Here is a 27,613-nt window from a genome sequence, read left to right as displayed (position 1 = left end):
ATTTTTTTACTGACAAGGATTATGAAAAATGAATATTGGTAATGTAGTACTATCTGTTAAGTCATTCCCCCCCATTAAACCTTTTATATTTACTCAAAATATAGCAAATTATCATCTAATGAAGTAAATACATTGACATTCTCAGTCATTGCAGTTGTCTTATGGAACATGTGGGATCCTCACTGGGTAGCTATGGGTTTCTCTTTCTTGGTAAATAATAAGAATTTCTAATATTGTCACTGAAATATTAAATTATAGATTTTTAAATCTTATTTCATCCCATTTTCTCTTTTCACCTTTGATACAATACTAAATGGTATTTTTAAATTGCACAAGCACCTTATTATGTAAAATAAACACATTTCAAGTTTTTGAACACTTTTATCTTCTAAGTTTGCAATTATGCTTGCCCTGACTTTGAAACTTTATTGCAGATTAAAAGCAGATTAAAACACACACACACCTCCACACATATACATACAACCTTGAATTTGTTTAGGAAAGAAATCCATCAAAATAAATAATTCATGTTGAGATGGACTGAAATCTAGTCTTTTAGAAGGTGCCAACAGATGGTTTACATTTATAGAATGCACACTTGCTGACTTCCAAACAGAAATTAAAATTCATAAAGTATATCATTAGTACTCCTTATAAGCAACATTATGTTTATGGCATGAATTTGGATTTTCCCAGGTGAACAGTTTTCCATCATAATTTTACAAGAAAAAAAGCGAAACAAATTACTTTCCAGTTTCTACTTTGTGCGAGCAAGTTTAAAATTAAACTTTGCTTGTGATCATACTGCAGCACAAGCCAATAGGCTCAGAGCTTTGCGAAGCTGCTGTTTTCATTATATTCATCATTTTTATAGGAAATATTAAACATTTTCATCATTAAAACAATAGTCATTACTATACCTAATAAAATAAGGCAGTCTCTAGCTTTCATTATCTATTATATCAGTTAGGTTAGGGACTTTCAACCACTATAATTAAGAGTGAGACTTCAGCTTATTAAAGGTCAAGCAAGTAGGCATTTTTAGTTAATTTTAGTAACTCTTTGGCCTAAGTGTGGCCACTTAATACCATGGAATTATGGAATCATTTCACTTTAGTGAACCTTTCTACTAACTAAAATGTTAACACTTATCTCAGTTAAGGTAATGATTAAAACTTACTTTAACTCACAAAAGAAATGACTTACTGCTCATCAAGATTTTTTTGTCTACACAGTACAAAGTGAAATGAAAGCCTGCCAGTAATTCATTTAATGCCATCAAAAAGTCAAGAAAACCATTAAAAAGTAAAGTCTGACACTTTATTCACTAAGTTTCTCTAGTGACTTCCTTGATCAAATTAACTAAATAAATGACAATGCCTTTTCAAAATAGCTGCATTTGTATGTGCAGAATGTGAGAAAACTAATGAAAGGAGCTGTGCAATTACTGCATGTTTTAACCATGTTTTAACTGGTTTAAATAATGCAGGCAGTTGCTTTCATTCTCTTCTTCAACATCTTGGATTCTCTAATGCCAAAATAATTTAGACAGATATTACAGAGACAAAAATCTGTCACTTCAGTGAAATAAAAAAGCAACCATAATACAAATATTTTGGTATTGTACAAATAAAACAATTAGTGTTTCGTACAGAATTTTGTCTTCAAGGATTTTAAACATGTATAGACTTAATTTTATCATATTTTTAGGCAGAATTACCAAAGTACTGGCATGAATCATTCCAAGAAAATATAATATTCTCCCGCTGTAAACTTTTAGATACCATGTACCCTAAGATGAAGGAAGAGGGACAGACATATTGGACACATCTATTTAATGAAAACATCTGGAGTTGTGTTGATATTTGTGCCTGTTCAGCAACTGACTTGATATGCTTAATCAGGGCAAAAATAGAAAATATATTTAAACTCAATGGATCTATATTCAATTCAATATATGGTGTATCCATGACCAAATATAAGCACTTTTCTCCTTAAAATGGCTGCAGGAAGGAAATTGAAATGTATATTTTATATAGCTATATTATATTTTTTGGATAAAATATAGAATATAATTTTTGATGTATAAAAAGATGAAGTGATACAGTGGCCTGGTGATGCTTTCATTTTTTTTTTTTTTTTTTTAACATGGGCAGGTGCCGGGAATTGAACCTCGGTTTCTGGCATGGCAGGTAAGAACTCTGGCATGGCAGGTAAGAACTCTATGTGCTCTGCTGAGCTACAGTGGCCCTGCTTTGAGTTTTATATACCAAAATTCAATATTCTTATCCATCAGTGTAATTCTTTTTCAGATAGCCATAGTATTCCAAAAAGCTTGCATTCTAATTCTTTTTTGAAGGCAATTGTCATTAAATGCCTTTAAAAACCCAAAGCAGATATGAAATAAATTCTTCTGTGCAGAAGCTCTTCAATTAAACAATTTAAGAATAAAATTATGTGCAGTGAAATGTGTTTTATATACTTCAGGAGGATTTGTAGACTCCTTAGTGTTATGGTGAATAATTAATGGGGCATATTCCTCTCTGGACTTAGGTCAGGAGAACATGGGAGTGATGGCAGAGAGGGCCCTCTGGGAAGCAGGCATACCCCAGATGATACATCAGTTGAGTTTTCAGCTTAATGAAGGAAATCCCAAAGTCCAAGGACATAGGGTAGAAAGGTAGAAAGTGTTTAGCATTCCTAGACTATCTGGCAGCATTGATGGAACCCAGATGTACTCACAGCCTCTGTAGGACGTAAGGACTTTTGGGCTCAGAGTCAGGCGTCTGCCACAGGGCTATTGCAGAGGTCAGTCCAAGAGGATGAAGGTGGAATGCCCAGGTAGGGAGTGAATGCAAGGTGGTAGGTTCAGAGTTCAACTAAACCAGCACTGTCCAATCACCACATTATTATGGAAACAAACTACAGCTTATAACACCAACTGGCAAAAAGCTATGCATGAGAGAAGGTCTTGACTTGAGGACCTACAGAGCCAGAGGTCACCTTATTCAACAAGTCAGATTTTCCCTTCCCACCATGAAGTGACTTAACCATAATCCTTCCATCACAGTTCCAGATGATATTTTGGAGGAGGAAGAGAGGTAGCTGAGGACTCACAAAGGGCTGCACATTTTCTCCTGAAGACTGAGCACTATGTAAAGGAATTCATTAAGTGTCAGAACAAGCACATTTTAAACTACATAGGACTATATGTTTTACTTTATCTGCTACTCATCAGATGAAGGCTAATTAGACAAGATTATCGGTAAAATAAACTACATATTCCTTACACACCTGAGTAAAGTGTGAATGAATTTGCATCTGTATTATTATTACAGTATTATTATGATAATCACCATCATAATTTTTATCATCTTATAGTCTCCTTTCAGACTAATATTTGTAATACTTTATAGTTAGATCACTCTTCAAAATATATATATATATATATTTTTTACATGGGCAGGCACCGGGAATCGAACCTGGGTCCTCTGGCATGGCAGGCAAGCATTCTTGCCTGCTGAGCCACCGTGGCCCACCCTCTTCAAAGTATTTTGATGGACACATAATGTCAGGATGGACCTTCACTTTCTCATACCTGCTTCTCTATCTAAACTAATTTATTGCCATTTCCCCCAAATCAAAGTTCATATTCTACCATACTTAAACATTGCTGTTCCTGAAGCCTCCATTTTCCCTCTTGCCCCAGAGTCTTTGCACATGCTCCTTTGACTTCTTGCATTCTATACCTTGAAAACCCTACTACTCTACTTGGAATCAGCCCAGACATCATCTCCTCCAGAAAACCTTCCTGGTATATATAGGCCATTATTAGAAGCGTCATTGTTTTTGTCACTATGGAAAGCCAAAGGAACCATCTATTTTATACCCAACTTAACACACTGGAGTTCTACACTGAAACATGAAGTCTAGGTCTTGAAGTAAGGGAGATTATTTATTCCTAAAATATAACAAGGCTTCTGTAGGAAGCGAGAGTGTATGTGTGCAGAGTCTTGGCATCTAGTTTTTTGTGGAGATAGCAAGACGTCTATGACAGAAGAGGCCTCAGTGATTAGAAGTCTGGTTATAGAGGGAACGATGTTATATTTTTTGATACTTATCCAAGACTTCCAGTAGCTAGGCACAAAGCTCCACTTGATCAGGACAGATTCACCTTGAATGGCAGTGATTGGGTGAGGGAGCTCTTTCAGTGAATGATTAGGGATAGACACTAGCAGTTAGTACTGGATAGGCTGCCTTACATTCTATTCTCTATTTTGTGGTGACATATCCTAATTCCAGGTGAAGGAGAGGTCATGGCAAGACTAATTTCTTAGGATTCATACACACTTTATCTGAAATCTGAAATAGCATTAAAATGTTCTCTCAGGTGACCTTAGTTTCTACATTAAGTAGGCCTTAAAGACAAATGAAGACACCTGCTTCTGGGAACTCAATAGCATGACTGTGAGGCATCTGGGGATGCTTCTGTTGCTGTATTTCCCAGGATGGGACCCTGAATGATATAGAAAAGCCCTGACCATAACTAAGTGTTAAACCACCTAGTATGTAGACTCAACTATTTTGAGTGGTTGAGAACATCAATGATAAGATCTAAATCTTAAAAAAATCCAGCAGCTTCTGTTTCTTATTTTTTGGAACTCTGAGTCATCATGTAGAAAGTCAATCTAAAGAAAATCTGGAAGATATTCTTCTAGAGTGACCATTTAGAGAAGGCATGTGGAGAGGGAGCATTCCTTAGACTACATGGAAAGAAACACAGACAAAGCCATCTAACTATCCTGGCATAAGTGCCATCCCTGTGAACGAACCCTCTTGGACCTTTCAGCCCACTTGGATACACAGATATCACAGCCCCAGACAGCATCACATGGGCAGAAGAATTGCCAAGTTGAACCCAGACAATGTATAGAATCATGAGAGATAATAAATGGTCACTGCTGTTTTAAGCTACTAAAGTTTGGGATGATTTGTCATACAGCAATAAATAAACAGAAAGATTACCAGAAGTAGGATTTCACTGTAATATAAATTAAAAATATGTGACATTGGGTTTATGATGGAGGTTGAGCAGAATCTGATAGGAGGTTGAGGGGACCATTAGTGAAAGCTGGAAGGGCAGCTAGGAAAATGTTATTGGGGATTGGAAAAAGATAACATAAATTTTCCAGTGGGAAAAATTGGGGAGTAGCCTGGCAAATAGAAAATATACCCAATAAAATTTGGCTTTGACTAAGGAGATTTCCAGGAATAGTGTTGAAAGTGCCTATTGATTTATTTTATATTCAAATTTAAAATGTGGTTAGAGAGAAAAACTAAAGAAGGAACTATTCAGTTTTAAGTAGAATCTTAAGGAAACATTTCCAAGCATTTGAAATTAAAACTGTTACTTAACTCTAATTTCTCTTTGCAAAAGGCTCTCAAAGTGTGACATGAATTCAAGGCAAAGAACAAATTTATGAAGTTGTCATTAAAAATGGTCTCAGTTAGAAATTACAATTCAGGTGCTGGGGTGGGGTGGAGTGCGGGGAGGGAATGGGGAGTTGTAACAATTATAACAAAGGCAACATATTTAAACAGAGTGTTAACAACTGTGTACCTGAAGTGTGTATATGGGAATTTTGTACTTTCTGCATGATTTTTCTGTAAGCCTACAACTTCTCTAATAATAATAAAAAATGGATGGGTCCTCTTTTTCCTCCAAGCTCCAACATTCATTGTAAATCTTGATGTAAGAGCTACATTCTAAACTAAATTCCATGGAGGAAAGCAGTAGAACTCTGCCTCCTTTATGACTGTTGGAATCATTAAACTTTCCTTGGACTACCTATGCCCTTTTACTTGGGATATATATATATAGTTTAGGCCTCTAAGAAAATCATCTTTATACTCAGGGTCTCAAGTATGCAGCGATTGTGACCTCAGAAAAAGTAAGTCAGTGCCTGGTAAGCCTTCTTAACTTAGACTGGAAGGCACCTAAGAATTTGAAGACATACAGTTTAGATGCCCTTTGTTATAAAAGAAGGACTTTAAGAATCCTAAGGCCATTGTCCCACAGCACCTGGACTTTCAGCCCAAGGCAAATAGGGTGCAATCTAAAAGAGAATTGTGGGTATAAAATTTTTCTAATGGAGCAGGTTAAAATCTGATGCACAGGAAACATATAATATTTGCTAGAATTTCTATCAGCTTGAACTGAAAAAAGAAAGAGACTGCTCAAAACAAAATGAAAACCGTGATCCCTAACTTCCTAGAGCCATGAAGCAGGTAGATAAAGTAATTTCCCATGAAAAAGGAAGGACGGATCAGAGAGGAGCCAACGACCTACAGAGCAGAATCAAGAGCCACAGAGAAGCACTCCCGATGAACGTGAATGGGCCCTGGCCTAGGAAATGGTCACATGTCCAGACTGGATTTCACAATTACTATGAACCAATGACTGCTTTGCGGCACCTGAATCCCCTCCCCCCATACGCTTTAATTTCTTTTTTCAATTAGAGAAGCTATAGGTTTACAGGAAAATCATGTATAATTTACAGCATTTCCATTATTAATACTCTGCATTAGTGTGGTACATTTGTTATAATTCATGAAAGAACATTTTTTAATTGTACTATTAACTACAGTCCATAATTTATAAAGGGTTCTTTGTGTTCTACAGCCTAAGTTTAATCTTTAATTTTTATTGTAGTAACATATATATGACCTAAAAATGTCCCCTTTTAACCACATTCATATATATAATTCAGTGATGTTAAACTCACAGCATTGTACCATTGCTACCATCCATTCCCCAAAACTTTACAAAGAACCTAATAGAGATTCCATACAAATTCCCTATCTCCAACTCAGCCCCTGCAGAACTGTATTCTTTAATCTAATTTATGAGTTTGCTTATTTCAATTATTTCATATCAATGAGATCATACACTATTTGTCCTTTTGTCTGTGGCTTATTTCACTCAACATAAAGTCTTCAAAGGTTCATCCATATTGTCACATGAACCTGTACTTCATTCTTTTTTAATGCTGTATAAAATTCCATTGTATGTATATACCACATTTTGTTTATCCATTCATCTGTTGATAGACTCCTGGGTTGTGTCCATCTTCTGGGAGTTATTCTACTATGAACATCAGTGTGAAAACATCTGTTCAAGTCCCTGGGTATACATTTTTAATTATTTTGGGTATACACCTAGTAGAGGGATTGTTGGGTCATATGGTGAGTCTATACTCAGCTTTCTGGGGAACTGCCAAACTGTCTTCCACAGTGGCTGCACCATTTTACACTGCTACCAGCAATGAATGAGCATTCCTTTATCTCCACAATCTCTCTAACATTTGTAATATTGTGGGTATTTTTTCACTAGTAGCCATTAAATGATATCTCCTTAAGGTTTTGATTTTCATTTTCCTGATGTCTAATGATATTGAGTGTCTTTTCATGTGCTTTTTGGTCCTTTTTATATCTTCTTTGGAGAAATTTCTATTTTTGAGTCTTTTCCCATTTTAAAACAGGTTGTTTTTTTATTGTTGAATTGTAGGATTTCTTTATATATTCTGGATATTAAACCCACATCAGATGTGTGGCTTGGAAATATTTCCTCCTAGTGAATAGATTGTCTTTTTTTCCCCTTAGTTTGTTCAGTTTTTCTTTCTTTAGAAATGCAGTTGTATATAGATATATTCACATACCATACAAAGCACTCAAAGTATATGATCAATGGCTCATAGTAGTAGTAGATTGTCTTTTTACTTTCTTGTTAAAATATTTCTGTGCGCAAAAATTTTTAATTTTAAGAGGTCCCATTTATCTATTTTTCTTTTGTTGCTTGTGTTTTAGGTGTAAAGTCTAAGAAATCATTGACTAACACAAGATCCTGAAGATGCTGCACTGCATTTTTCCACTAGGAGCTTTATAGTCCTAGTTCTTATGTTTAGGTCTTTGATCCATTTGGAGTTAATTTTTGTATATGGTGTGAGATAGGGGTCCTTCTTTAGTATATGGATATCCAGTTCTACTAGCACCAATAGTAGAAGAGACTATACTTTCCACATGAATGGACTTTGCAGGTTTGTCAAAAATCAATTGGCCATAAATGCGTACCATGGTTTTGAATGGGAGTTTCTATTGCAGTTTGTCTGTCCTGGTCTCTCACCATGGTTGGGTATATGTGAAGCAAATAATTTTTTCTTTAGATCCAGATGAACTCCACTCAAGGATCTTCCCACACTAAATCAGGTATTTAGATGTCAAGCTTCTGGACTTTGAGTTGGATATTCTATTGAGATGAAACTTTGGGAGATCTCAGCAATGAGAATTTTTAGTGGTAGAAATATTTCAAATTCATGTTCAGAGGAAAAATTGTGGTGTATTAAATATAGCTGGACATTTTTTTCCCTACTATCAGGAGGTGGGAATTTATTCATTTTACCTTTGAATCTGGGCTTGCCATGCCATTACTTTAACCAAAAAAAAAAAAAAATGTGACAGAATCTCTAGTTCAATAATCAATGATGGCTGTTATTTAGTAAAGATGTGAGGACAAGGTGAAAGTGTCCACAATTTTGAGAATGTCCAGAGTGATCAGATGTCAGCAGCAATAAGACAGCATTTCATAAATGGCAACACATGATTAAATAGTTTAAGAGTCTTCTGAAGCTGGGGAAATGGTAGGAAATGCAAGTGGAGGAAAACATGGTATGGGTTTTGTTTGAAGTATTTTCTAATCTAAATGGGGGTTACTTGGCTCACAAGAGAAAGGGGAGACTGTGTCCTAGAAAGTCTGTATTTGCATCAGCACAATAGTACCACAAATTCAGAAATCCAATGGGAATGTAGAGATTGTAAAGTATGGAGGTTGGAGGTATGAGGGAAGAAGGTGATCTCTAGGAAGACTTAGTGAATGAAAGTGCAACTACTCCAAATTTCTGAATTTTGTAAAAAGATGGGAGTGTTGGGGATGGTACTTTTGAAGGTAAAGATAATTAGAAAAAATGAGGATCCTTCTTCCAAAAAAAAAAAGAAGATATGGTAAGAAATAACTCTATTAAAGAAAAACAGATGCTTCATATAGGTACTTGAGTTCCACTATGGAATGCTGTCAATCACTTAATAATAGGGCTCTAGCTGATGATGTATTGTTCTATAAGTTGAATCACAATATTTTATGAGCCTGGATGGACACAGAGTAGAAGCAGAAAAGGGTATTATGCTTTGATAGTCAGTATTATCAGCTCTGAAGTAAAATTTTGATAACAATCCACCTCAAGTGCCTCTGAGATAATATCAACAAGGCATTAACAAAAACCTTGCGGGGGTGAACTGTTGGTTTCATTAGTACCAAGTGTATTTGTAATAGTGAAAAAAATCAGGAATACTATTCCCTATGCAGACAAGTGAGACTCCCTTGACCTTTCACTGTCAGGGACAGATTGCCATTTCCCTTGCATTCTGCTGGAGTCTTATTTTCTGGGGGCGGTATCCTAGAAATTAGAAAACTGGCCTAAAAAGGCTCTCACTTGCTACTCCCTAATAATTGATGGGAATGGAAAAGGTAATTTCTGAGTGGGGGAAAAGGCGAGACCTGGTTAGCTTTACCCTCTTCAGGAGTATCTTACTTAGGCAAGGGAGTTACCTATAATGTCCAGCCTGCCTACTTGCTTTTGCTGTGGAAATGTTCCTTTTTTGTTTGCTCTGTCCACATAATACTCTGAGGTGACTCCAAGGTGGAGCAGAGGTTCAATAGGAGGATTCAAATATTCTTATACTCTGGCCTAATGCCAACTTAATCTCACTTATCTCTCTCTTTCCTGTATCCTAATCCATGTGTGTAAAGCAGCACTATTTTGTGTTCCCACAGTTCCTAGAGTAATGGGAAGTTCCAGTTCCTGAAACTTCCCATTAAACATATGGTCACTGCATAACTGAATGAGCCAATGTATGACTGGGTTCAAGTAAAACTTTCTCTCTTCCCAACTATTTGGTGTCACAGAGGCTCAATCCACAATATCACTAAACAGTCCTTTCTCTTAGCTCTATGCTCTATTCATTTGATTCAGTTACCTTGAGCTGAATTTCCCATCTTGAAAAACACCTCTATTATTTCTCCCAGATTTGTCTCTTTCAAAATATCTGTATTTAAAAAAAAATATTTTAAAAATTTAATCATTTTTTTTTTAAGTCTCCATCATCCAGCCTATTGAAAGATTGGTGGAGAGCACCGAGAAAATACCTCAATTCATCTATTCTGCCTGGGTGTTATTTTTTAAAAAAATAATCATCCCCACTTCAGATTGGACTAGATTATTCATCAAAAGATGTAGGAAGGGGCTATATTTGAGACTTGAAGTATTTCTGGACAGGGATTATTTCCTTTCCATTTGAGAGAAAAAAGCACTCTCGGTTTCTTTGGAACTACCTTTGTTAGATTTCTATTTTCCATGCAAATTTATATTACAATCTCCTGACCTTCCTGTCTCTGATCCATTTTTTCCAAGTCTAATCTCATTCCAAACACAAATATGATCATGTTACTTTATTATCTGAATGTCTTCAAAGCTATTCCACTGAGCATTGGATAAAACTTAACACAGGAGGCTTTATGATCTGGCTCTTGCTTAATCCCTCTTATCCTAAGTATCTCCTTGTGGCTTCAGGAACATTTTTCTGTGTAAAGAATACTTTCTTTTCCCTTGTACGCTTTTTTTTTTTTTAATCTTTATTTAATTTTTACAAACACTTCCTGTCCATTTCTCCCCATCAGCCATGACCTTTAATCTGCTTTCTGACTCTTCAAATTTGCTATTTCTAGTCATCGCTTATAATATTATATAAAATTTATGCTGATGTCCCTTACTTATTTCACTGAGCATAATGTTTTCAGATTTCTTCCATATTGCAGCATATCTCATAAGTTCATTCTATCTTTTGGCCAAATGATATTCCACTGTGTGTATGTGCCACATTTTGTTTATTCATTCATTTGAGTTGTTTCCAACCTTCTACATTTTTTCCAAACTAGTCTTAGTTCAGATATTATTCATCTTATCCTTTAAATCTCCTCCCTTCTCTACTACTCTCCCATGTTAAGCTAACTGCACCAACTAATACTTTTTCCCCAATTTATTGATATTTTTGCATTCCTTTCTTTCTCTTGTGCTTTCCATGCCCTTTCATTGCCTAGGCCAATTCCAATATGTCCTTTTTGTCCTTCTTTTAGGAAATCTTTCCCTACTTCTCCAAGATTGGGTTAGGTCCTCTTCCTGTGGACCCTATGCAGCCCAATCCTTGCCCTAATAATTGCATTTTTCAAACTATGGTGTAACTAGTTCTTTATGTCTACCTTTCTCAGTAGACACTCAGTACATTGAGGACAAGAGCTGTGTCTATTTTTCTGTATTCCCAGTGTTGACAGTAGGTCTCTAGTAAATATTTTTCAATTTAATGAATGAATAAATGGTTGTTGCAAATATTTTTGCATTTTTCCCCAAATATCATGACAATTCTGCCAGAGTAAACATACATAAAGCCCCTCAAAAATCAGATGTTTATGTGTGTTATAGGGCACTTCTTGCTTTTTATTTATTTGTTTGCTTGCTTCTTGCTTTTTCTGAGAGGATTATGCATTGAGAATGGTGGTTAAGTAGGGTAGTTTGGGTTGTTTTGAACAACCCTTTTCCTTCAGCCTCAGACTAAGTAGGTAAATGCTATTGAGTGCATGTTGGTGCTACATTAAAGGCAATCTTTTTTATGGTGGCCTGTTTTGTGTGCACATTCAATTGTTATTTTTTACAAGGCAAATAACTATCGTTGTGTAGAGAAGCCATCAAGCTCTTGTAGATGATTTTAAAATACTGTTTTTAGTTTGTATGCCTTCAGATTGCGCCTAAATAACAGAGTTATTTTTGACTGATTGATTCTAAGAATTTTGCTATTACAGCCAAACTATGACATTTTGCATCATGTATTTTTAGCATTTTTAAAGAATGAAATGCTTTTCTATTTTTTAAAATGATTTTTCATTTTGAGTTTCAGCCAAATATTTCAAAAATCCATAGCTCCTAGAACTCAGAGAAAATTAGCAAGGCCAAATAAAATGCATGTGGCTTGCTGCTGCAGCTGTACATTTTAAAGAAAGCTAATATATTGACTAATTCTTAGAAGAGCATCCATAAATTGCTGCCTTTGAAAAATGTTTGTAGCTATAAAGGCTACAGATGATGTCATTTTTGCTGCTACAGGTAAAGAAGCTTCTATATGTTTGACCTTTTAAGTATTTCTATTGAGATTCTAAATACCAATGTATTAAATATATTTATCATCATTTATCCAACAATGTTCAAAATAAAATCATAGCATTCTACTATATCAATGTATATCTTAATATAGTTTACACTCTGGTTATTTTAAAGGTTTGGCTGGCTATTAATACACAAAGGAATAAACAGTAGTTCTACTAATTGGATAATTCTATTTATTTTAATACAACCTTATGATTAAAAATGATGGCTTTCTGGGCAGGCCACGGTGGCTCAGAGGCAGAGTTCTCACCTGCCATGCCGGAGACCCAGGTTTGATTCCCGGTGTCTGCTCATGTTTAAAAAAAAAAAAAAAAAAGATGGCTTTCTAATTTATTACCTTGATATTAAGATCATCACACAAATTAATATAATATAATGTGTTCCAATGATACTTTAATTTTTAAAAACTGAATTTTCTTTTATGAGGTCTACCTCATAATTTAAAATTAATTCCATTTATAGCATAGATGCTGAACCAGTTAATTTCCCTCTAAAGGTATTTGTGATATATAAGACGTATTTGTGAATGAGTGTGTATTTTTGAGTGTCTTCTAAGATGTGACAGATTAAAAATGCTTCAAATTCTGTGATGCTTTTCTTATCAAGTCTTAGGAGACTCTGACCAAAAGAGAACGTCAGAAGTGATATTGTGCCAATTTCTGGGCCAGGCTTATGGAGAGACTGGCAGCTTACACCTCTTCACTCTTGGAACATTTGCTGTTGGAGCTCTGAACCGCTATGTAAGAAGTCCAGTTACCCAGTGAGAGAACCTCATGGAGGGGTCCAGAGACTACAGAGAGGGGAACATGAACCCAGAGGAGCCTGGGCTTTTGCCATCTGCCCCAAGATGTCAAGCTGAATGCATCCGAGGGACCCTGCTGTGCCTCATGGAGAAGAAGCATCACCAGCCAAGGCCCATCCAGACCCCTGACCTACACAAACAAGAGGTGTCATACATGGTTGTTGTTTTAAGGCACAGTTTTGGAGTGGTTTGCTGTACAACCATGGGCAATCAGAAGATAAAGTGCTGTAATCTCTGGGACAACTCCTTAAGAATTTGCTAACACTCTATTTTGTGATTCTATGCATCAACTACTTCAGAAGAATTCTGCTAACAAGGCTACAACAGGACAGACATCTCAATATCAGAAGATGATTCACGAGAGTGCATGGAAACATTAAAACTATTATATTTGTGATTCCATGGCTAAATAAAAATCAGGATTTTGCCAGACAAGTACTACCCTATTTCCATATTTGCTTTGGAGATCTCAGGTCTCCTAGCTTCTAGTCTACTGATCTAACCAATGAGTAGAATTTTCTGACTTTTAGATTTCAAAACCTCTATCTTAAACATTGAAATTACATACACACATACACAAATATACCCCAAATACATCTCTCACATTACCAGATTATAAAGCACTTTATAAGTCATCTGCTTCAAGATAAGATGTGAATTCACCCACCACCCACAGGCAGCTGCTTCTGGGGAGGAATTAATCTACAACAGCAATAAATAAATAAATAAAATGAAAATGGAATGGAAAACAACATACGCACTTTAGTATTCATATATATGTATTTAAGTACTCAGAAATACTTCAAGCATATGCAAAGATATTGATTTAGAATTCAGCATGAAAAGCTGCCCAAAGGAATCTCAGAATAACAATGTAGAAACAAAAAGAAAATATTCTTCCATTTGGTTTAAGATTTAAAAATGAAACAAGTACAATTTGAGAATGAGTATTTCTCATTTCTGAGTAAAAGAAATATGGTAGAAAACACAGGCTTTTTGATTTGGGATTCCTAACATCACTAACTGGTTTTGAATATAGTCAATTTTGCTTTCCTTTAAGAAAGTCATGTAAATCATATGTTAGTTGAACAATATAATTCATTTAACACCTACAAAGAAGAACATTTAGAAATACACTGAACATTTGGAAAATAAGTTATTTTATTTAACAATTCTGACAGGGAAGGAGTTACTGAAAAATAATTTGAATATTAGAACAATAACTTTCACTTATATGGTGTCTCTGTAGGAATAGGGCTGGGTATTTCTTAAATATTATATGTTACAAATTAGCTTGAAATTTAGCAGCTTAAAATAGCAAAAATTTATCATCTCATAGTTTCCACAGGTCTGGAATTTGGGAGTTGTTTAAATAATTTCTGGCTCGGAGTCTCTCTTGAGATTGGAGGTAAGCTCCCACCAGCAAATGAAGGTTTAAGCAGGGCTGAGATGCTTTGAGGCTGGCTTGCTCACATGGCCAGTGGCTAGAGGCCTCAGCACCTCCCAGATGCTGGCTGAGGCCAGAGCTCCTTGCCATACTGACCTCTCCATAAGACTGCTTGTGTGCCCTCACGACATAGGTAACTGGTTTCCTCCAGAGCAAGTGAATTGAGACAGAGAGAAAGACGAAGCTGCCACACCTTTAGGACCCATCCAATGTGACCTTTCTGAAAGTACACACCATCACTTCCATTTTAATCTTTTGGCTAGAAGGGAGCCCCTAAGTCCATTCCATACTCAAGGGGAGGGGAATTAATCTACAACTTTTAATGGGAGAAGTATCAAAAAATGTCTGACTATATTTTAAAACCACCACAGACAATCTCAAAGACTCTCCAAGAATTAACTTCATTGGTGTGCTTGGTCCTGAATTAGAGGTGATGATATACTCAGTGCACATTTCATTGCTGTGGGTCATAGTTAGCATGTATTTTTGAAGACAACATTCTTCTAGGACTTCTCTCTGAATGCACCTCCGATTCTAACACACATCAAACATATTCTTTCAAAATACAACCCCATATTCTGGTAACATGGGAGTAGTGCAGGTCAAGATGTTAGCTACATCAGAGGGCTGAAAATAACCAGCACTGAATTGCAGTTCATAGATTTTGAAACTTCTTATTTAGATGCAATCCATTCTCTTTAGTTTATTTGTTAGGGAAATTGTATTTTCTTTTCTGAGAAATACTATAATATTATCTGAATCCAAAATAAATCATAAAATCAACTACAAATAGAAGCCCTCTAGACCTCATAATACATTTTGTTTAAGTTTTTGATAACCATTTAACTGCACTAAAATTCCTTTAATATGCAATAAACTGAGGACTTAATAGGGAGGGATCATGGCAAGGTGGAAAAACACTGACCTTTCTGAATCAGGAGTCATGGCTCCTTATGCCTTTCACAAAGTTTGTTATTATAAGGCTTTTATTGTGTTTTTTTTTCTTTTTTTTTTTGCAAGAGAAGACCATTCCCCACTTTACCTCATGATGAGGTGGGTTCATTTCCAAGATACAGGTGGATGGTAGTAGAGGCAAAAAAGTGCTGGGTCTGGTCTCAGGCTATTCTCTTGGTTTTTCTCTTATAGGCTGCATGTTCTCTCAGGGCATACACACTCTGTACTGCCCATGTGCTATGCTCTCCTCCCTTACTCCCTCCTAATCAGGTTCTTTTGCTTATTTCCGGTTTCTGTTCCTTCACAGCCTTAGCTAGCATTTGGACCACTGTGGTCTTGCCTGCTCCACTTTACTTCATGCCTTTCACTTCTAAATCACAGATCAGCCTTTGTATAATCAGATTACATATGATTGTATGTAATATGGGTTGATGACCCACCCCAACCTTCAAACATTCCACTCTGGTCTGCAAATCACTGCTTCTTCAGGAAGGTCTGTAGAATAATTTGCTCCTCTTAGAAGGGGTGTAGGAAAGACAGGAATTCTGAACGTTGCCCCATGTGGTTCGGTGGTACCATATCAAGAAAAAGATGAATGTAAATTCTAATTCTATATCTTCTACTAAGTCCCCATGTAAACCTGAGCACATTTATTTTGTTCTAATGTGTATATTTTGTCAAAGAAATATTCATTTAGTTATTTCCTATGCAAAAATATATTAAAGACCTACTTCCTATAAACCTATATGCTCAAATTTGTGGGCCATCAATGGATGTTTAAGAAGCTGCCTTCAAAATCTTTTAGTGAGTAATAGTGGGGGTAAGGTATCTGAAGCAGGCTAGTAAAATATGAAGTAAAAAGTGATTTTAGAAAGAGAGTTTAAACATACAGCTTTTGAGATTCAGATTAGAATTAGGTAAATCAGAGCTAACAATACTTGCCTTAACTACCTCACAAAACTGATGGCATGCTAACTGATATAATGTATAGGGCTAGTTTTGAAAAGAACAGGTTTCTTCAGTAATATAGGCTCTTTTAGGAATAAGCAATGACTTAGCAAAAAAATTTTAAAAGTCACCTGGGATTATTTAAAATAAGATTCTCAGAACATTTTCCCAAAATACAGAGACAAAATTTAAAGTAATTATGTCTAATATTTCAACAGAAATCAGAATCTTACTCAAAAAGAGAGAATCTGATAAGCAGAGTATGTAGTGCAAACTAATTTGTGGTTTGAGCTACACTGCTGGCTGCTTTAATGATTTTGCGCAAGTCTTTTAACTTCCTAGGCCTCAGTCTTCCCTGAAAAAATGAGATGATGAGACCAAAGAACCCTGAAGATCCTTGTAGTTCTATGGGTCTGCTGAGTCTGGCCCAATTAGTCAAGCTGCTACCTCTCACTATAGAGGCTGTGGTGTATGCAGTTTAACACCAAACCACAATTTAATAACAAAGCACAGAACCGCAAACTTCCCCACTCTATTCCATTACTAATTTATCAGGGCCTAAAAGTAACCAAAATGAGGATCTAGAGCAGACAATAGGGCCTTTGAGAAGCAAGGGACACGTCACTTAAAGGAAAAGCATTTCCATTCTAAAATAATGGCAAAGTGCAAAACAGAAAGCCTGCAAGGAAAAAAAAAGTATTCTCAACTTAAATGCCCCGAACAGAATATCTTTTTATTGGAGAAAGGAAAGAGAAAATAGCTCCTAATAAATTGGTTTTACCAGTATCCTTGTGTGTGTGTGCATATGTGTTTGTGTGTTTGATGAAGGGGCAGCAGAAAAGGTTAGAACTAGGTAAATAATTTTCCAAAGTAAAACAATATTCTGTTTCTTACTGGAAAAAAAAAAAAAAAACAACCCAATATTTTGCTAATGTGGATAAGGAAAACAGAAGAGATATTCTTGTGTTCTTGCCTATTTTGCTTACTGAATGATGATACACACAATACTTGTTCTGTTTTATCTTCTCTAGAGTTGCGTGCCTTTTGCCTTCTACTTTCCTCGATAATTTGATCTAAAACAAGTAAATAAGCATACAATACCACAGGTATACATATAACCTGATTTAATCTGATCTATAGGGTAGAATGAGACTAAAAACCAAGTAACTCTTGCTAATTAATTTGCTATCATACATTATCCTTTATAAACCATACATGATACTGATGTATTTATTTGGAGAATTAGAAAAATTAATGGTCTGCCAATTTAAAGTAATACAATATATACATGTGAAAATAACCTTTTAGTATCCCAATCAAATTAGCATATGTTCAAAGAATCTCAATAGTAATGTTCCTTGTAAAAAATTCTACACAAATGCCAGGCCTTATTATTACCAAAAATGCTGGTTTGAAAGTGTTATGTACCCCGAGAAAAGCCATAACTTTTAAAGCTTTGGTTAGATTATTTCTATGGAGATAGAACCACTCAGCTGTGGCTATGACCTTTTGATTAGATTACTTCCATGGAGATGTGGCACACTTAATGTGACTCTGCCCATTCAGAGTAGATCTTGATTAGTTTACTGGCATCCCTTAAAAGGGGAAACATTTTGGAGAAAACAAAGTTGCTTCAGAACTGACAGAGATACAGACATTTGGAGATGCTTGGAGAGCTGAGAGAGAGAACAGACACTTAAGACACAAATGTTTGGAGATGCAGAGCCAAGCAGATGTTGCCATGTGCCCTCCCATGAGATGCTAAGCAAGCCAGGAACTCAGAGTTGTGTCCCAGAGGAGCTAAGTGAAGGCCCAAGATGCTTAGAGAGGAAACCACTGGCATCAGAAGCTGGAGGCAAAGGAACCATGAACAAGGACCAGCAGACACCAGCTACATGCATTCCCATGTGACAGATATCAGCCTTTCTTGAGTCAAGGTATCTTTCCCCGAATGCCTTAGCTTGAACATTTTTATGGCCTTAGAATTGTGAACTTGTAACATAATAAATTTCCTTTATTAAAGCCAACCCATTTCTTGTATATTGCATTCTGGCAGCATTAGCAAACCAATTCACCAATAAATGTATGAAAAATTATAATTCAGAAGGAAAATTTTCTATAACAACAGAAGAATGAGTTTTATAAATCTGCATAAATGATGCTACACTATAGAAGAGCATTTAAAGATTTAGTTCAGAAAAAAAAATTTGCAACCATTTTTCTAGTGTGATTTATGCCTTTAAAAAAGCTATTCATACAATTACCTAAAGACTGCATTGCCTGGTCATTGTTATTGGCCATACTATCAGAACTTCCTTAATTATATATGTTGTCATTCTACTTTTGTTGTTTAAACCAGATGCCATCCATACTGAAAAAATATTCTCTCAGTCCCATTGGCATCTTCAAATAACAAAACAAATCCCATAAGAACTAGAAAATGTTTATGCATGTTGTTAATTTTAATTAACTATTTCACCTATCTTGCAGAAATGCTGTTGCCCTAACAATTTTAAATGAATGAGGTATTCTAATTACAAAACTCTTTTATGATGGTTAGGAGCTATACATATCCTAGAAAAACATGTTCTTAAACCTAATCTTTTCCTGTGTGCTTAAAAATTGACATTTTGATGAGGTTATTTTAATTAAGGTGTGGCCTAGCCCAATCAGGCTGGATCTTAATCTTATTGCTGGAATCTTTTATTAGGACAGAGGAATGGAAAGACACAGAGGGAGCTGCTAGAAGTTGAAATCAGTAGAACTCAGAAGACAGGGGAGAGGCCAGGATAGGCTATGTACCTTGCCCTGTGACAAGCTGAGGAACAAGGATTGTGGCAACCAGCCTCAGAACACTATTCTATGGGAAGAAAGCATTGCCTTGATGATGCTTTGAACTTTTTTATAGCCTCAAAACTTTGAGCCAACAAATTCAAATTGTTTAAGCCAACCCATTGCATGGCATTTGCTTGTACAGTCCAGGAAACTAAAACACCATTCAAATAATAAAAAAGTTGAAAGGGAAAGAAAGATACAAAGTTTGTAGATTTTAGTATTGAGAATATGGAATCTATTTTGGGGGAATAGACGTGATAGCTGAATGAGAGGATATTTCTGATAAAGGTCAGAATGGTCTGAAAACAAGGAAAAGAAGATAATGTTACTCAACATGTTTTTGTCTCATTTCTTATTCCAAATTCATAAGAAGAAACAAGTGTTTCTGAATTGGACATGTGATGACAGGTTTGGCAATCTCATTTCAGATGTAATAATAATGGATATGAAATTGACATGCATGTGTACTTTATGTATTCAGGGTCATTATTTTATACTCATAGCCAATATATTTATATCAAGAACTGTGAGCTTTCTGGTTTATCACAATGTTGTGCTGACAGCTAGACTGAAGTGTTGGGTTTAGGAATGCCTAGTGATCTGACTGTTCTGGTTAGCATAGTTTAAAGGGTGGATGTTCTTGGGATATGCTTCAGAAAATAGATTTTAATTAAATGATAACACTACATACAAATGCCATGGATGTTATCACTGGCTAGCTTCTTTTTCTTCTTTTGAAAGGCATTTTCTAGAACTGTAGAGATATGATATCCCTCACTTATTAACTAAGAACTAGTAAGTGGCTCTAACTTCATCCTTTATTTCATTTGGTTATTTTTTGTATTAGTTCTTAATGAGGCAAGTGTGTATATATGTGTGTACAAAAAAGATTTCTGAATATTAATTTTTTACTGCACCCATAGATCATATGATGGTATCTAGAAATATTATTTAATTTTTTTAAATTTTAATTTAGGAATATTTTAAAGAGATTTAAATTATTGGAAATACATTTATATTTCATTGTTTTCTATATAAACATCCTAGATCTTGACAGATGTTCTATTTTGATAGACTGGAGCAAAGAAGTTAATAAAGTATATATCTTCTCTTAATTTGAGAAGAGCAGTAATCTTTGGAGGTGCGTTAGCTAATAGGACCATGCCATGATCTGACATGCTTAATCACAGGAATAGTCCAGGGCTGGGGTGAAAGATGACTGTCTTTGTGGTCTTGATTTTCCTGCTTGCTCCAAAATAGCTCCTAAAAAGAATACAATGGTTCCTCCCTTCCATTCTTCCTATGACTATTGACACAGCATCCAGGATGCACCTTGAAGGGTGATATGCAATGATAGGTTCTGTGTTTAGCAGTAGCCTCCAAATTTTATCCTACTTTCTCTCTTGATGACATCTAGTCCTGCCTTCATACTCCTGGCTACAGTTTTCTCACTAAACTGCAAACCTCCTCAAATCACTCCCTATTAAAAACCTCCAATGGTTCCTATTTACCTCACATCTAAACTTGCTAGCATAGCATAAAAGATCCTTTATAAACTAAATCCTTACTGCCTACCTTTATGCCCTTGTTTTAACTTGCTAAAGTTGCCGAACACAACATACCAGAAATGGGTTGGTTTTTATAAAGTGGATATATTAAGTTACAAGTTTACAGTTTTAAGGTCAAACTAAGGCATCCAGAGAAACATGCCCTGCCTCAAGAAATGCTGATGACGTCTGTCACATGGGTAGAGACGTGGCTGGTGTCTGCTTGTTCTTGCATCTGATTCCAGTGGTTTCCACTCTAAGTGTCTGTGGGCCTTCACTTAGCTTCTCCAGGGTAAAAGTCTGTGTTCTGGCTTGCTTAGCATCTCATAGGAAGATACATGTTGAGATCCACTGGGTTCTGGTTTCTAACAGCACTCCAAGCATCTCCAAATGTCTGCATATCTGTTGGCTCTGAAGCAACTATGTTTTCTCCAAAATATCTCCCCTTTAAAAGAACTGTGGCAAACTAATCAAGACCCACTTTGAATGGGTAGAGTCACATCTCCATCTAGTCGAAGGTCACATCAATAACTGAATGTGCCACATCTCCATGGAAATAACCTAATCAAAAGGCCACACTCACAACCGAGGGGGTCATTCTCTATGGAAACAATCTAATCAAAGGTTCCACCCTGAACAATAGTTCTGGCTCCACAAGATTGGATCAGGATTGAAAGAACATGACTTTTCTTGGGTACCTAACAGTTTCAAACTAACACAATCATCTTTAACATTTAATACCTTCCTCTACAAACACTAGACTTACAGTTTTTCGCTCTGTACTGAATTTGCGTGTGTATGTGTGTGTGTGTATGTGTTTATGTGTATGTATTATATATGCAGTTTCTTCTGCTCTGATGACCTTCCCTTTTGGCCTAAATAAACTCTTTTTCATCTTTAAAAACTCAGATTAAACATCATCATGTCTGAATCATCCCTTTCACTCTTTGGGAAGAGGTAATTAGCACTTTTTATGTTACCATTGCTTTGAATATATTTAACTTCTATGTTTATCCACATCTTATTATAGTTTTAAAATGTGCATATTGTTTTGCTAGGCTGTGAGATTTTTCAATCAGGTATTGTATATCCTACATTTTTGCAGTCCTAACTATCACAGATCCTGGCACATAGTTATTACTCAATACAAATTCTTTGTCTGAAAACTTGTTGAAATAAAATGTGATGTGTGTTCTTCCCCAGTAATGTAACACAAGGTCCCGGTCACAATTCAACATGAGCACATTTCTTCATTTCTTCAGCTAAACCAGGTTCACACTTAAATCTTTCCACACTTTTCCCTTCTAATTGCTCTTCATTCAGAGAGAGGAAATCTACATTTAGCAAGCACTTAATTGCAGCATGTGTAGAACGAGTCAAGTGGTGTCCATGTGTGGCACTTTTAATAGCTTCAATTCACACAGGGTCTCTGCCTGTTGGAACGAGCATGCTTCCTTTGCTTCAGACATTTGACAGAGGACAAGAAGCAGCTAAAACAGTGTTTCTAAAATAACCAACTAGAAATTCTTAATAGTCCTAGATTTAACAACAATACAATGTCAATGATGTCCTACCAGTAAAAGATTAGAAGAATTCCAGAACAAAATTCACAGTTGCCACAGGTTGATGATGAGGTCAATCAAATTCTGTTACAACATAAATTGTAAGTTACAAAATAAGCTGACATATTGTAAATGTGTTTTCATCTTAGGTGAGTGTTTACATAATGCTTAATTCAGATTTCATTGCCTTTAATGAATATAAATGCAAGAAGTTCTGAAATTCTGTTCATGATTTCATTTGCAAGCCTTATATGCTCATACTGCTAGACTCATTAGTACAAGAGAATATTTTGCAATGTTTTAATATTCAAAAATTAGATGTTATAAAGTTCATATACTGTGAGGTTAATAACTGAAGTTTTATTATTTCTTAAATTATCACAGTTATATGTAATCTGCCCTGCTACAAATTTCAGCATCACTAGTGATGGAAATTTTTCCAATCAATGATCCTACACAGGCTCCCCATCCCCTTCACTAAAGGCAAGTAAATCTACTCATCATTCTTGACGAATTATATGACTACATCTTGTCTTACATCATATCTACTCCTCTCAAGCCAGCACCTTTTAATAGTTAAAATATTTCTTGATATTCTTTGTTTCACAAAGTATTTTTCAGTTAATAAAGCAAAAAGGGGATAAAACACATGTCAAATCCATTATGGTTTATCAACACGACAGAGCACTGCAAAGCCACTGTAAACCTATTTTTACATATTATGGCATGAGGGAAATGTTGACGGTGAATTTTAAGTGAAAATTTTAATCAGGTAATTTTACAAAATGGTACAATTCTAAATTTGTGTTGTATATGTATTATATACATATATATATTAGAAACATTACTGGAAAATATATGCTAAATTGTTAGAGGGATTATGCATAGATGCTAATACTACAGATGGTTTTCCATTTTTTCTTTGGTTTTTTTCAGTATCATAAAATAATAGTTGTTAACAACAGAGATTTTATACGCTGGCTATTCTGCTATAATAGTTTTCTGTTGATTATCACAGTCAATACAACAACCATATGATGCAGTTACTGATACATCCATTTTACAGAAAAAGGAACTGATGTTTTTAATTTTTAAAAAGGCTATTATATGGGTGGGCCACAGTGGCTCAGCAGGCAGAGTTCTTGCCTGCCATGCTGGAGATACTGGTTCGATGCTGGGTGCCTGCCCATGCCAAAAAAAAATAAATAAATAAAAAGGCTATTATTAAAAGATGTGGATTGGAAACTTCTACTTTTAAACATTACATAGCTGCACTTTCTTACTCTGCACCCTTAGAGACCATTTTTGCTTAACATTCGATCAAAAGAACTTGATTTAACCTTAGTTCCTAATATAAGTAGCTTATTGATTTGACCATGTATGTACAACCTGCCCTGAGCTCTTAATATGTACCTGTCATTGCATGGGTGCCACAAAGCTGAACAAGACATGCAACTTAGTAGCTTGTCTAGAAGGCAGCCATTGATTGATTGCACCACAATTACTGCTGTAATAGAGGATCTACTAAGTGCTATTGGGGCAAAGTGGTGGGAGGGTTTTAATAAGTAAATGTCTCATAGAGAAGATGGCCTTTCTACTGGGTTTTTAAGCTGCTTATCCTGTTCATCTTTATTGAAAACATTTTAAGTTCAGAGGACCAAATAAGAAGAAAGAACTAAAAGTAAATATATAGTGGTTTAACGGAGGCCTGGGAAATGTTATTCCAGAAGAGAGGCACACACTACCTCATGGACAAGGTGTCAACTGGGTTGTAGCCACTGATAACTGTAACACCCCACAACTAATAAGTCACATTGTCTATTGATTAGACACCAATCTCGATAAAAACAAATGATTTTTAATTTGGAAATCAATCATGAGACCTATTTTTTAGAGGTTGCATGTATGTATGTATGTGGGAATATGTTATAGAAATAACCTAGAGAAAGAAAGAGCATACATAGGAGACAAACTCCCATTTGGTGTGTTTGGGAAACACTTGACTCTGAGGGCCTTCACAGCTACCAATATTTTGGGGGAAGCCTCAAATACTTAAATAGTATATCTTCTTTGTATTTTTTTTTCTTTTAAAAGGACACCTCTGTTTGGAATTATCACTTTTTACTAGAAATTGTGTACATAATTGGGTCAGTACAATTTTTGCTGTTGTTAATTAATTCCCTTTAAATGATAGCAATTAGATGCTGAAGATCTCCTTGTCTGTTGACCCACAAAGTCTGCAATGTCAGAAATCATTATTTATAATTAATGCCAGTATACAGCTGAACCTTCTCAACAACCACAGTGGGAAGCCCTTCATGAAATCTATTTCAGATAAAACACAACATCTGTGAGCCAGCCTTGCCCAAAGCTGTGTGGTATCAACTCCTATCCATCCAAAAATCGTGCCTCACTAAGCACTGCGGTCACAATCCTTTGGAAGGGCAGAAGGATCTTAACCATGCTAACTTAAAAACAATCTAACTTCACATGTTGGCACAGTGACAATTTGAACTTTTCTGGCATCTAGGTTTTGAATAGTGAAAGAATAAAGGAAGAGTATTCCTTGGGCATTATGTAATACAGTAAAGAATATAAAAGCCACGGAAATTCGGAATTGCATTTCAGAACTTCTTGGTGACTATCAGAACTCAAAAACAAAGGGAGAAGTCTGATTTAGGAATTGGGTATGTGTTCATATAATGGAAAAGTTTACTTATCAACTTACAGCTGACTTTGTTACTTAAACTTTCCATTGCCCTATATTCTCATTTTTCCCACGCTTTAAATATGTTGTGAAAAATTTTTTTTTTCAGATCTGAATAGAGAACTTTTATAAGTTCCCTGAAAATTGAATGTCTGGATAATTTCTGAGATTCCAGACTGTGTTTCAATAACTACAGTTATAAATACATAAGCATATTATATCTTAACATATTTTGGTATTATTAGAATTATACAATATGTGCCAAAAAACTAAGACAATTTTAGAAAAATGTTTCAATGGGCAAAAAGGCACCAACAACATAAAATTTTCTCCACCTGCAACCAACATATTAGCCACTTACGGGCATATATTACTTTTCTTATTTGTCACACTTTCCTATATAAATTGATGTATACACATATGGACATTAAAGAAATCTGTTTATTTTTGGTTTATGTGGGGGTGAGGGAAAGAAGGACCACATGATATCTATAATCTCATTCAGAATTAAAACTCTATGATTTTAAAATTATATAATAATGGTTTTTTCCATTGGAAATACATAGTTATTAACTTTTTATTATGGTGGAATGTATTGATCAGAATCATCTGACTCCAAATGCTATGGATTAAAAGTTAGATATTGACATATTGAATATATATAATAGAAAAAAAAGAAAATGCAGGTTCCTATACTTTGTTGGTCCCTCCACCTCCTGTCCTTTTAAGATGTTTTAATGGGTTCTTTCTTTCTTTGCGTTTAATTTACAGTTAGAGTAAGTAAATACATACATACAGCCATGTTTAAATTGGTTCTTCAGTTATGGATTTCACTGTTTCTTTTCTGTTAAGGCTAGTCTTAACTCAGAGAATTGAAATGTGTGATGCCACTTTTTCTGATCTCAAAAATTTCTAATGGAAAATTTCTAAGAATCTCAAAGTTATTCTAAAGTCTTTTACCATGATGGACATTTGATAGATGCACAACAAAGATGTGTTGAATTAATACACGCTCATTTTCCTGTAGTCACATTTTAATCACCTACATTGCATAGGCTAGGCCAACAATGAATGGAGCATTGCAAAGACATTTTAGTATGTGTGGTTGAATATGCTGACAACTGCCAGACTTTGTCCAAGCCTTTAACCTGAAACATCCTCCTACACGAGAAGATGGAGCAATGAAGGTTGAACAGAGATATGTGAGTATAGAAATCTTTAAAGACAAAGGTCCTGATATAGGACCTTCAAGATCTTGGTGTCCTGTTATTGTTTTATGTTTTATTAACATGGCCCATGCATGCCTAGATCCAAGGCATATATTAGTAATTGTAATTAATAGGAGGGCATCAATTTCAGCCTCACAGAACTTCTGTGAACTATAACTGTAAAATGAGACTGTTAAACATTTTTTTATTCCATGACATTGCCTCACTTCCACATCAGGACTGTAGGAATAGATTGGAGCATATAATGGAGGGGAAGTGGCAGCAGTAGCAGAGGCTATGACACTTCAAGAATAGTAGAAGGTTTCTTTGCCAGAAATTTTCTTGAGATTCTTAGGATGATTTTGTTGTTAGAATTAGAAGTAGAGGAAATGGCATGTTCCATGTGGGAGCCAGGAAGGCACTCTAGCCATATAAGAAACTGTACCTTGGACTTTCTGAACTGGTTGGGAAGAAATTGAAGGTTATTAGAATTCTTTATATTCTTTAAGTGTGAGTGAACTCTGAGTTTTTTACTCGTCACTAATGTGGCCTAGGAAAGAAGGATTACAATATATGTATTTTAGAATAAATTTTAGTGCCATTGCTTATGATATATTTTAAACACTGAGTTCATATACTGAATTCAAATTCCTAATTTGAAAAAGAAATCATTCAAGTATTGATTGTAAGGATACTTTTCTATTAGGCCTAATCATCTTTTAAAATAATTTCTATCATTTACTTTGACCAATTGGATAGCCCCCGGAATGAAGTTCTCCTTTACCCTCTTAACAATTACCCTCTCCTATGTTCTTCCTGCTTTTCTTTGTTCACTTTTAGCTATGCATTTTACTAATGCTCCTTCTTTCTCCTATCAACCACTTTCCTCATTTCCTCCCTGTAGAGCAGCCAACGTCAGCCTTTGGTTGCTAGACTCCATGGGCAATTTCCTCAAGGTTTTCATTGTTTACAGAAAGCATCCAAATGTATAGCAAATAGACCAGCTGGAAACCTCCCCACCGACGGAGCATCTGAACAGGACGCTCCTTGACGAGCGGCGGTGGCGGGTCAGGCTGTCTTGCGACCAGAAGCACAGCCCGCACCCATCTGCACTGGTGCTCCCGAGAGGAGGGCTTGTGACAGCGTCCACGAGGGCTGGGCCTCAGCCAATGCGTAACCCTCAGCACTCACACTGATAAAGAGGCAGCAGCAGAGTTTTGGAATCCTGTTTGTAGCATGCTGTTCTTTGGCATAGTTCTTCAGAACCTAAGAACAGA

At 35.7% G+C, this 27,613-nt stretch overlaps 1 protein-coding gene and 1 long non-coding RNA gene across 11 annotated transcripts in view; one reads left to right on the top strand and one right to left on the bottom strand.

Annotated features, from left to right (window-relative positions):
• Positions 1-27,613, bottom strand: part of DGKB (diacylglycerol kinase beta) — an 802,099-nt gene that overhangs the window by 107,732 nt on the left and 666,754 nt on the right. The window lies entirely within an intron of this gene.
• Positions 5,788-13,880, top strand: LOC143651782 (uncharacterized). The gene is made up of 2 exons (XR_013160215.1): positions 5,788-5,951; positions 12,933-13,880. It is a non-coding gene; the product is annotated as an uncharacterized LOC143651782 (long non-coding RNA).

Source organism: Tamandua tetradactyla, chromosome 1 (genome assembly GCF_023851605.1).
Source record: "Tamandua tetradactyla isolate mTamTet1 chromosome 1, mTamTet1.pri, whole genome shotgun sequence".
NCBI classification, from domain to species: Eukaryota; Metazoa; Chordata; class Mammalia; order Pilosa; family Myrmecophagidae; genus Tamandua; species Tamandua tetradactyla.
This window is presented reverse-complemented; position numbering and strand designations above follow the sequence as displayed.